Source organism: Euleptes europaea, chromosome 9 (genome assembly GCF_029931775.1).
Source record: "Euleptes europaea isolate rEulEur1 chromosome 9, rEulEur1.hap1, whole genome shotgun sequence".
Taxonomy (NCBI): domain Eukaryota; kingdom Metazoa; phylum Chordata; class Lepidosauria; order Squamata; family Sphaerodactylidae; genus Euleptes; species Euleptes europaea.
The window spans coordinates 4393459-4405822 of record NC_079320.1 but is presented as its reverse complement, the minus strand read 5'-3'; the positions used below and the strand labels follow the sequence as shown (position 1 = coordinate 4405822).

At 43.6% G+C, this 12364-nt stretch overlaps 1 protein-coding gene across 1 annotated transcript in view; it reads left to right on the top strand.

Annotated features, from left to right (window-relative positions):
* ATRN (attractin) overlaps positions 1-12364 on the top strand; it is a 176162-nt gene that overhangs the window by 144006 nt on the left and 19792 nt on the right. The gene's annotated exons all lie outside the window — the stretch shown is intronic.

Here is a 12364-nt window from a genome sequence, read left to right as displayed (position 1 = left end):
ACCCTGAAAATCTTGTTGGTCTCTTCTCTGAGGTGCTCTTGGACTTGAATGTAGCTCTTCTACTGTAGATCAACATGGCTACCCTGCCATAACTAATTCCATCTTTGAAGCATTCTGCACGTGCACAAACACACACCCCTTGAGCTCTAGTTCCTTCAGTCATTCTGACCCGTTGCTTCTCTTTAGGACGTTTTTAACTCTTCCCTTTCCGTGACACAGCTTAAATCAGCAAAGCCTGCAGTGGGTATCTTTCGGTTCTAAGATCAGGGATAAACCCCTCTGAACGGCAGAGAAGGATCAGAATCCAAGATAAGGGATCTTGGAATGAAGACCATGATGGTGTGTCTGTGCTGTTAAAGGGGTGGGCTGACTTTTCCTTGGGGAAACTAGGTCAGAGTCAGAAAGCTGGAGTCCGGTCCTGGCCCACTGGGGCCCATTAATTTTGCATGTTGGCGACCCCATTTGGTTGTCAAGGCAAGAGATGTTCAGAGGTTCTGAACTTCTGCCATGTTAGGAGATAGGGATAGCCTGGGCCATCTAGGTCAGGATGTGCTAGTGATGGCTTAAAGGCCAAGAAGATGTGTGTGTGTGTGTGTGGGGGGGGGGGGTAGTTGTGAATTTCCTGCATTGTGCAGGGGGTTGGACTAGATGACCCTAGTGGTACCTTCCAACTCTATGATTCTATGGATCTCTCAAGGGCAGCAGGGGGCAGGCAGAGGGTGGGAGAGTCTCCCAAAATCAAGAGCCTTACCCTTTGTTTGCTTTGGTGGCATTCGCCATCCCAGGGAAAATGGAGTGGGTGGGCCGCCTGCTTCATTTCTTCCGCAGTCAAAGGAGCAAATAAGTAGAACTTGGGATGCTTGCTCGGCTCCCTCCAACCGTCGAGGACAGGATCTAAATCCACATAAATAACTATAGGCTGGTAAACAGAACGATTAGTTTTTGATTATTTTAACTGTTCCACCAGCGGGAACCAGAGCTTGGCAGGAACGGCCGTTGTTTTTCTTCTCCCCGTCGTCTTGATGAGAGTGCAAAAAAATTAAAATTGAAGGGAAGGCTTCCTGTTGAGGTTCATTTTTTTTTTAAAGAAAAAATTAAAATGAAATGTTAATCAGGCTTTGTGTTGGATGGATGGAGGCTGAGAAATGCCGTGTTATGCCCGGAGCCAAGTTGAAGCATTTAATGACGGCTTAAATGGGAAATGTCAGTGGTGTGAAGTTGCCCTCTGGGCGTAAGTTTTTTAAAGTCAGAGAGAGGATCGGCTGGTTTCTTGGCGCTAGTGCAGTTAGGTCGGTTACGCTCGGTTTATACGCTTCCATTTCAAGTTGCGGACAGCTTGTCAGATTTCTAACAAATAGCCCTTTAATATGGCAAACGTTTATATGGAGCCGAACCCTCATGCAAACAGCGCTTTTCTAAGACCCAAGATACGCATGCACGAGAACAAGGCGGTGGAGTGGACTGTACCATATAAGGCCAAAGGTGGAGCATTATATTTTGAGATTCCCCTCCTTTGTTAAAAAAAACCCTACAAACAGAACCAGAGCCACAAATGAAGGGGGGGGGGGGTAAGAACCATTTCTTCCTTCTGTGCTGATTTTCATTTTTTGCAGGTTTTATACGAGAGCATTCAAAACTGGAATCCGTTGTACCACTTCAGCGCTTTATCATCTCATCCTTGCACACGTGTAAACCAAGCTTAAGAGTCCCTTGATATGCTTACCCTGAATCTGTGGATTTGTCCATTTTCCTGTGCGAATAGGTGTATTTGTACATGCTTTTCCTTTTTTTTCAGATCTGACATTAGAATTTTTATTTCAATACATAGACATACATCAAAAAACAAAGAAAACAAACTATATACTCACACACACACACAAACACATATACGTAAGACTTCTGCTTTCAATTGTAAAGGATGTATCTATAATAACAAAATTATTGCTTTGGTTCTTGTAGGTTATCCGGGCTGTGTAACCGTGGTCTTGGTATTTTCTTTCCTGACGTTTCGCCAGCAGCTGTGGCAGGCATCTTCAGAGGAGTAACACTGAAGGACAGTGTCTCTCAGTGTCAAGTGTGTAGGAAGAGTAATATATAGTCAGAAAGGGGTTGGGTTGAGCTGAATCATAGTCCTGCAAAAAGTTTCAAAGGTAATGTGCTAATCATTGTCCTGTAAGTTTGATAATTTGATACTTTTTGCAGGTCAATGATTCAGCTCAACCCAACCCCTTTCTGACTATATATTACTCTTCCTACACACTTGACACTGAGAGACACTGTCCTGCAGTGTTACTCCTCTGACGATGCCTGCCACAGCTGCTGGCGAAACGTCAGGAAAGAAAATACCAAGACCACGGTTACACAGCCTGGATAACCTACAAGAACCAATGAACTCTGACCGTGAAAGCCTTCGACAAAATTATTGCTAGCTGTCTAGTTATTTTTATATCATATTGTCTTTATTGTCATCATAGATTGTCTACTTTCCTCTATTATTCTTAAATTCTTCTTATTATTTTAATCTTCAGATCCACATATCATCAAGTCATTTTTTTTCTGATTTATGTATGAAGTCCATCAGGGGATTCCAGTTTTTGATGAATTTGTTTAGATTCTTTCCCCTAATTAACGCAGTTAGTTTTGCCACCTCTGCTAATTCTAGCGGCTTAATCAGCTGTTCTTCTAAAGAGGGTACTGCTGGGTTCTTCCATGTAAATGCTTTTCCAAGTGTGTGTGCTTTCACACACGCACTTGGGAAAGCATTTACAAACACACCTGGGGCTGAAAGATCCAGACTGTTGCTTCTCTCTCGGGATCCTCTGTCCAGGATGGGGCATGTGGGGGAGATTGGATCCTCATGGGTTTTCAAAGCTGTATTCTTTACCAGAGTTTCTTTCGAAATGTGGTAATAAACACTTTCCTCTGCCATCCAAGCAATACAGACCTGTACAATTCTAACAGACTCCTCTGAGCTCCCCAAATTGAATGCAAATGTTATGGGGTATAGAACTGAGGCAAGCCAGTTTCCATTCTCACCTGAAAGGTCCTTTATTTGTACGGTTGCCAGCTCCAGGTTGGGAAATGCCTGGAGATTTTTTTGGGCAGAGCCTAAGGAGGGCGGGATTTGGGGAGGGGAGGGACTTCAATGCCATAGAGTACAATGGCCAAAGCGGCCATTTCTCACGGTGAACTCATCTCTATCAGTTGGAGATCAGTCGTAATAGCAGGAGATCTCCAGCCAGTACCTGGAAGTTGGCAACCCTATTTATTTGGGACTGGTGCCAAGGAAGAAAAGGCATGAGAGAAGCTTACTTGTGCCCTCAGAATGGGGAGGGGGAGATAGTACACAGGGTTGGAATGCTAAGAGGTAGAAAAGAAGAAGAGTTGGTTTTTATATGCTGACTTTCTCTGCCACTTAAGGGAGAATCAAATCTCTTTCCCTTCCCCTCCCCACAACACACACTCTGTGAGGTAGGTGTGGCTGAGAGAGCTCTAAGAGAGCTGTGACTAGCCCAAGGTCACCCAGCTGGCTTCATTTGTAGGAGTGGGGAAAGAAACCCAGTTCTCTAGATTAGAGTCCACTGCTCCAAACCATCTCTCCTAACCACTACACCATGCTGGCTTGCTTGTCCAGGCTGAACAAGCAGTAGGGTTTTCGTAGCCTTGGGGTGCCGAAGAGCTGCATAACACAAATATTCAGTGAGGGGAGAAGAATGCATGATTTCATGCAGCCCAAGAAATACAGATTTAAAGAATGGGGCTGTCGTTGTAAAGCCATAATTAATCAGGGCCAGGTGTTAGTTTTCATGGTCTGCTGGATGCAGTCCTGGGTGTTTGAAATATGTCTTCTGGCCAATAGAACACAGTTTCCTTCATGTGGACTTTTAAGATTTGCTGTCTGCCCAGCATAGTGAAGGCTTTTCTTATGGGTATCATGGAATCTTAGAGTTAAAAGGGACTACCAAGGTCATCTAGTCCATCTCCTTCTCTCATAATACTAGAACGCGGGGTCATCTGCTGAAGCTGGAGGGTGAGAGATTCAAAACAGATAAAAGGAAGTATTCACACAACGCATAGTTCAGCTGTGGAGCTCCCTGCCCCAGGATGTGGTGATGGCTGCCAGCTTGGAGGGCTTTAAGAGGAGAGTGAACATGTTCATGGAGGAGAGGGCTATCCATGGCTACTAGTTAAAATGGCTACTAGTCATGATACTAGTCATGGTCATTGTCTTGTTTGGGGTTTTCCTAGAGGCACCTGGTTGGCCACTGTGTGAACAGACTGCTGGACTTTATGGGCCTTGGTCTGATCCAGCATGGCTTTTCTTATGTTCATATGTTCTAACCCCTGCAGAACGCAGGAAATTCACAACTATCTCCCTCCCACACCCCCAGTGACCCCTACTCCATGCCCAGAAGATGGCCAAACAAAAAAACAAACCCCCGTCCAGGATCCCTGGCCAATCTGGCCTGGAGGAAAATTGCCTCCTGACCCTAAAGTGGCGATCAGCATTACCCAGGCCATGCAAGAAAGGGCCCTGAGAGCCAAGAACTTGATGCAACCCTTCCTGCCCTCCCTCTCATGATCTGCTTAAGGTCACAGAATCAGCATTGCTGACAGATGGCCATCTAGCCCACCACCTCCCTAGGAAAAAATGTTATAATCCAGGAGTGCCTGTTAACCAAAAACTTGCTTCACATACACAAGCACACATACATTCACCCCAACTTGAAGCTGCTAGAAAAGCAAACATTAATTTCCAAAACAAACGCCAGCAACATCTAGTCTACCTTATGGAGCTAGCTCCCTGCTTCACCTGTCCAACCAAATGTCGGCCTAAATAATGGTGATTGACTCTTCTTCCAGAAGATGTGGGGAATATGGGAAGCATGAATTTTCATCTGAATGAAAGCAGAATATTGCAAAGGGTCAAACGGAGGTTCACCTCTCTGTATTGTCAGATGTAACATCTGAGGGAAGCCGGCAAGGCAGCGACACAGATCTAGGGAAAGGGGGGAGTGAGTGGTTCGTAAATTTTGTACCTTTTTTCTCCCTCCTTCAAGCACCGTAACAAAATGGCTTTTAGGCTCTGTATTTGCTAGCACAGGAAATGGAAACAAGAAAGAATGCTTGTTGGAGGCTCCGAACGATACAAAAGACAGATAAAATTGCTCCTTTTATTACCTGACTTTTTGGAAAGTGATAGGAAGCACGAAGGCAGTGGTAGAGAATAATGCTTGAAATAAAACCACAATGGGGTCATAAAGAGTGCATCTGTCTACCACCAAATCTTACTACGTATCCTTGGTCCCTTTCACTATGCCTTCCCTTTTTAGCATTCCACCGGGATCTCTGCTATCAAGTTCTGAGGCTGATATCTAGGGCTGTGAAGAGGGAGGGGTGGGCATTTGTGCTTTTAACTGGATAATTGTCCATTTTGGAATGGTCTTAACGCAACGGGGGGGGGTCTGTCCTCCAAAATATGAGGGTTTTCACTTTAGAAAAACAAGTTGGGGAAGGACATGAGAGAGGTTCCGAAAATTATGTGTGGATTGTAGCGAGAGGGTAGAGAGAATGCTTCCTTCCTTCCCAAAATACTAGAAATTGGGGACACCAAGTGAATTTGATAGGCAGTGGATTGAGAACAGACAGAAGTAAGTACGTCACACAAGACACAATCGACATTATATAGCTCACTGTCAGAGGATTGTTGATCACGCTCCCATCCCCCTGAATTTCTCTACATTTGGAGATGGTACTACACCTAAAAAAGGTTATTGCAGAGCTTGAGAAGGTGCGGAAAAGAGCAACCAAAATGATCAGGGGGCTAGAGCAACTACCCTATGAGGAGCGGTTAAAACACTTAGGGCTGTTTAGCTTGGAAAGAAGGCGGTTAAGGGGAGATGATAGAGGTCTATAAAATTATGCATGATATGGAGAGAGTGGACAGGGAGAAGCTTTTCTCCCTCTCTCATAATGCTAGAAAGCGGGGTCATCTGCTGAAGCTGGTGAGAGATTCAAAACTGATAAAAGGAAGTATTTCTTCACACCACACATAGTTAAATTGTGGAACTCCCTGCCCCAGGATGTGGTGATGGCTGCCAACTTGGAAGGCTTTAAGAGGGGAGTGGACATGTTCATGGGGGAGAGGGGTATCCATGGCTACTAATAAAAATAGATACTAGTCATGATGCATACCTATTCTTTCCAGGATCAGAGGAGCATGCCTATTTTATGAGGGACTGTGAAACACAGGCAGGACATTGCTGCAGTCGTCTTTTTTTTTTTTTAAAAGATATTAAGATTTCAGAAATAAAACAAACAAACATATACAAGCACTCCCATTCATACAATATGAGCTCACTTCAGGTTAACAGTTGACATAAACATTATTCTAGTATTAAAGTATTTGCTTAAACATTACTAATCATAATTTTAAATTATACTCAAAGAAAGATTATCTATATATACTACTCATTCAAGATATAAAACTATCATTTTCTATTGCTATTAAACTGGATCTCGTTATAATTTCCATTTAACATATTCAAAATAACATTCCCATTTCTGCATTGAATCTTCAATTATTCTTCCTCTCATGATGTTAGTTAATCTGGCCATCACTGCATATTCTTCCATTTTCTGATGCCATTTATCTAAGTCCGGAACAGTCTCTTATTTCCATGATGCTGCCAAAACAATCCTTGCTGCAGTCGTAAAATATCCAAAAAGTTCACAGTTATTATTATCCAGATTCTCTGGTGCCAACCCCAATAACATAGCCTCCGGATTCATTGGAAATTTACACCACATATGAAAATAAGTTCCATCTTTATCTTTGCATTTCCAACAACGACAGTCATATGTTTTGTCTATCTTTTTAATATCCATTGGTGTGATATAACATCTAAAAAATTGTTTATACCGGTTTTCTTGAACATTATTACTAGCAGTGAATTTAATTGTCCTAGTCCATAGTCTTTCCCATTGCTGCATTATCTCCTTAAAATTCTCCATCCATTTAATCATGCATGTTTTAACTTGCTCTTGTTCCGTTTCAAATTTAAGCAGTAATTTATAAATTTTTCCTAAGATGTGTTCAGTCTCTTTACTAAGTTTTCAAATTCCGTGTTTTTTTTTTCAGTTCAGTCCATTGATAGCAATCCTATCGTAGCTTCATGATCATTTGATTGTAGATTAGTCAGTCTACTTTTTTAGTCCTTTTCATTTCATCCCATGATTTTATTTCTTGTTGTTCATTTAACATGTCCTGATATGAAGTCAGAGCGTTTTCTCTCTCCTTTGTTTAAATACGTTTCAGTAGGAGACATGATTAACGATGGTGGAGGACTCAAATCTATTTTTGTTACTGATCCAAGTCTTCATCAATCCGTCTTTAATGATGTGTTTTTGTGAAAAAATCTCAGATTTTTTTGCTTTCCATAAATAGTAGTGGAAGCCATGCTCCCACGCACCCTTTTCTATCTTTAGCATCTTTTGATTCAGGTCTCTTATCAAGTCCGTGGTCCAGGATAATCCCGCCGCTTGATGATAGAGCTTGATATTTGGTAATTCCAGACCTCCTCTCTTTTTCTCATCTTGCATCACTTTGAAGTTAATTCTTGGTTTTTTACCAGCCCAAACCAATTTGTTGATTTGCCTTTGCCATTCAGCCAATAATTTTTCTTCTATTTGTATTGGAAGCATTTGAAAAAGAAAAGTCAATCTTGGTAATACATTCATCTTTATTGCTGCTATAATGCTGCAGTCGTCTTGTTTGTGGGCTTCCTGGAGGCACCTGGTTGGCCACTGTGTGAACAGACTGCTGGACTTGATGGGCCTGGGTCTGATCCAGCATGGCCTTTCTTATGTTCTTATGACGGTATATCTTTGAATGCTGGTTGCTCCAGGGCAGAATGGAGACGCTTTGGCCTCCATGAGCTGCTTATAGGTCTTCTATGAGTATCTGGTTGGCTGCTGATGGAGTGGGGATGCTGCACTAGATGGCCCACTGGGCATCCGGCATGGTCTATGTAACCATTCTGAAAATGTTAGTTGCTGGAAGCATAAGCATTTTGGGGGAAATCCATTGCTGTTTGGGGAAATTGTCAGCTTCCACTTGATGCTGGTGATACTGGAGAGAGAGAGGACTAGGGTTGCAGTGGCTGTGGACATCGTTGCAGAGCAGAGCTGACATTTGGCGGTTGGGTTTCGACAAGCAGCATTATTGTGGGGTCTGGCATTAGATTCTATGGAAAGTAGTCCTTTTACTTGTTGGCGGGAGAATTCTTCAGCCTGCTCGATTTCAGGAAGATGTCTGTGTGCCCTCCAGAAAACAAGAGAGTTTTATTCGCTTGTTTTTCAGTTGGCTTGCCCATCTTGGGGCTTAAGTACAGGCCACAGAATCATAGAGTTGGAAGGGACCATACAGGCCAGGTAGTCCAACCCCCTGCTCAATGCAGGATCAGCCTAGAGCAGGGGCATCAAACATAAGGCCCACGAGCCGAATCTGGCCCCTTGAGAGCTTTTATCTGGCCCGCGAGCCAGTTGAGGCAGCCATTCCCCCGCTCTCGGCTGGGCTGGCAAGGCATGGCCCGGCCCAACCAAGAAGATTTTATGTTGTGGCCAGCCCTCACAGCAATTGAGTTTGACACCTCTGATCTAGTGGACAATATAGGCACATTCTCAAGCAGAATTCTCTACCACTGAGCCATGACCCCTCCCCAATGTAGTTTCCATTGAGAGTGGCTTAGGTCTTTCTGTGTTGGTATCCACACCATCACTCCTCTCGGTCCCTGCGGCGAGAGAGGACAATGGGATTGCTGCAGATGGAATTGGTTCATGGGCTGCTGTTCGGGCATCTGTGCCCAAGAGGAGTTGCAGAGCAAGCTTGTGACTTGGTCCTCGCTAAAGGAACGGCTCGTTCTCTGGAGGAAAGATAGTGGTGGAAGGGAGGAAATTTGTGCTTTTAGAAAATCACAAGCATCTCTCTCTAATTACACCGACAGTGGCTGTGGCTTACAGCTGATGGGCGCCCTTGTTAGTCGTATTCTTGTCAGATACTCGTTTTCGGCAGGCCTCTTTTTAATGCGAAGTCCCCTTCAACCTGCAGCGTCTTCCGATTCCCGAAGAAGCGAAGCCTTTCTGCTCTTCCCATTTGCGGCACAGCTATAGGAAAGAACATGTTCAGTCCGTGGCTGATGAAGATATGTTTGTCTTGTCACTTTGCGTGACTCTGATTTCCCAATAGCTTTGCTTCCTATGTTTGTTATAATTTAAAGTGTGAAGGCTCCTGTTGAGAAGCATTTGGGTTTTAATTCCTTTCTTTTCCCTTTTTTTTGCATTTTGTTTTGAAGTTACCCGCAAAGTTGGTTACAAACCTAATTAGCTAACATTAACGCAGTTGCCACCCCAGGGAACTGGAAACTTAATTTTCAGCTATGATGAAAATACTGTCGGAGAATTATTTATGCGTCGTCTGACGTGGCGGCTTGCAATGGTAGCTAAATGCTATCCCCAATTATTTTTGAAAGGACGCAGCCCTCATGTCTCTGTGATATTTTGAGTGTGTCTCTTGGTTAATGAATGGGGGACGGGGTGGGGGCAGGAGTGGGAAGCTAAAATTATTTCCTGTGTTTGAGTGTTAGCGCGAAGCAGTTGTACCTGGCTTGTTCACACAGTCGAGTATCCGGGATAACAGCCCCTGACTTCATGCCTGTCCTGTTTGTATGTTCAAAGTGTGGTTCAGAAGGTGAGCTGAAAAGGAAGAAGGGGAAGAAGAAGAAGACTTGGTTTTTATATGCTGACTTTCTCTACCACTTAAGGAAGAATCAGACCAGGTTACAATCACCTTCCTTTCCCCTCCCCACAACAGACACCCTGTGAGGTAGGTGGGGCTGAGAGAGCTCTAAGAGAGCTGTGACTAGCCTAAGGTCACCCACCAGGCTTCATGTGTAGGAGTGGGGAAATTAATCCAGTTCACCAGATTAGCCTCTGCCACTCATGTGGAGGAGTGGGAAATCAAACCCGGTTCTCCAGATCAGACTCCAGTATTAACCTGGAGAAACAGCATTGTGTAGTGGTTAAGAGCGGTGGACTCTAAATCTGGAGGACCGAGTTTGATTCCCCACTCCTCCATATGAACGGCGGACTCTAATCTGGCAAACTGGGTTTGATCTCCCCGCTCTTCCACATGAGGCCTGCTGTGTGACCTTGGGCTCATCACAATTCAAACTCTCTCAGCCCCACGTACCTCACAAGGTGTTTGGGGAGAGGAAGGGAAGGGGATTGTAAGCCAGTTTGAGTCTCCTTAAAGGTAGAGAAATGTGTGGAGAGGAGGGGGGTATAATTTCCCAGAGTCGTTTGCCAGATAAGATCACCATTGTTAGCTCAGTGGATCCTCAGCAACCAACCCTAAGAATGAAATGATGGTTACGTCCTAGTTGACGTAAAGCTCATCTGTATTGTGTTGATTTTGGCAAGGGAAAGAGAGAGTTAAGAGTGTGCTTTAGTTTTCCTTCATTAAGTCTCCTGTCTGCCTCAAGCAGGTCTGAAGAAGCAGTGCACAAATTCCCTAAATAAATAAATATTGAAATCAACGGGATTTATTAAAAATGCTGCTTTTGGACTGGATGATGGTCCAAGGCACAGATCCTCCTTGTTTCACAGCAAGAAAGGCCAGTTATGAATAAAGCAAATAAAGAAAAAAAGTATGGGAATCAATTGGTTTTTTCTTAGTTGAGACTTGAAAAGCGTCTCCCTCCCCCCACCCCCCAAGTCTTCATAATTTTTGACATCAGCTTGGCCTTGGTAAAATGATCTAGTGTGGAGTTTCCGAAGCAGTCATTCGTTGAAAGACAGATGAAGTCTGAATGAGTCCGGGGATATTGGAAAGCTTTCTCCTACGGGATGCGAGTCCTTGCTCCCTTGCTCCTGATACATATTACTTTCAGACCCATTCTCCCCAAATTTCTGTATTCACAGTCATGCCCTTCAGACGTGGAAGACATTTGCCTATGCTGGGTGGCTTTTCCTATAGCTGTAAATGTTATTGCAATGACCCATGGGACACACTGCTGATCCTAGAAATTGAAAAGATTATTGTGCAAAGTTGCTGAATTAGAATGTATCCGTTAAGCTTTATTTTATTTTATTGATTGATTTATTTAAAACATGTTTATCCCACCTTTCCATCCAGTCAGGGGTCACAGGGTTCCGCCCAATCAGGGTTTAAAAAATTAAAACAATAAAAATGCAGGTAAGAATATAAAACACCGTACCATAGCTACCACAAGCCATGGTTTGCAACCCTGCATCAAACTTTGGTTTTTGACTCTGCTTTGCTGGAAAGTCGTAAACTATGATGCTAACAATTCAAATGATGCACCAGATGTTTGAACTGGGTTTGATGTGACTCCAATAAAGCCCTTGAGTCAACTGGTATATCTTTCTCTTCTCTCTGACCTTTCAAGCCCATATTTCATGATTACCGTTTTCCTCAGCTATGAAAAACTGTACCTGTGAGATTCCCCTCGGTTTTAGTAACGTCTCATCACTTCAGTCTTTTAATTCCTTTTGTTTTTGTTGTGACACCCTCCTGTTTCCTGACATGATCGTGTTGATATTAACTCCTGTTGCGTCTAACTTGAGTTTCTCTTGCTGGTTATTCTCATAATTTAATCAAAGACTTTTCTGTGTCTTCTTCTTTCTTTTCTTTTTTGCCATCAGGTCACATCTGACTTACGGTGTCCCCGTAGGTTTTTTCAAGGCAATAATAAATAAAAATGTATTTCAAAAATCTGATCAGGAGAAACATAGAGCTGGAAGGGATCCTGAGGGTCATTTAGTCCAACCCCACTGCACGTCATGCCCCTGGCATTCCCTGGAGGTCTCCCATCCAAATACTAGCCAGGGTCGGGGCTGAGAGTGTGTGACTGGCCTAAGGTCACCCAGTGAGCTTCCATGGCAGAGTGGGGATTCGAACCTGGGTTTCCCAGATCCTAGTCCGACACTTTAACCGCTGCACCACACTGGCTCTTACTTTCTGTCGTTACATTTTTTTAAAAGAGGTGTGTGCTGGGCACGGCAGTTGAGGTTGGGCTTGTTCCTTTCAGTTTTGGGAGGTGGGCAGCGCTTTCCCCAAGAAAATAGCATTAATAACTGGAAACTCAGCTTGTTCCAGAATTACATCTTTTTGACATCCACAACCGTCGTATTGCAAAGATAAAAAATGAAAATCGATTTATCCTTGATTATCTAATATTTTATCCCTGTTAAATGTCTTCGGCAAAGATGATGTATGGTCCATTTGGTTTTTAACCCAGATTTACAGGCAGTAATTGAGATCTGCATTGCTACCCTTTCTTGG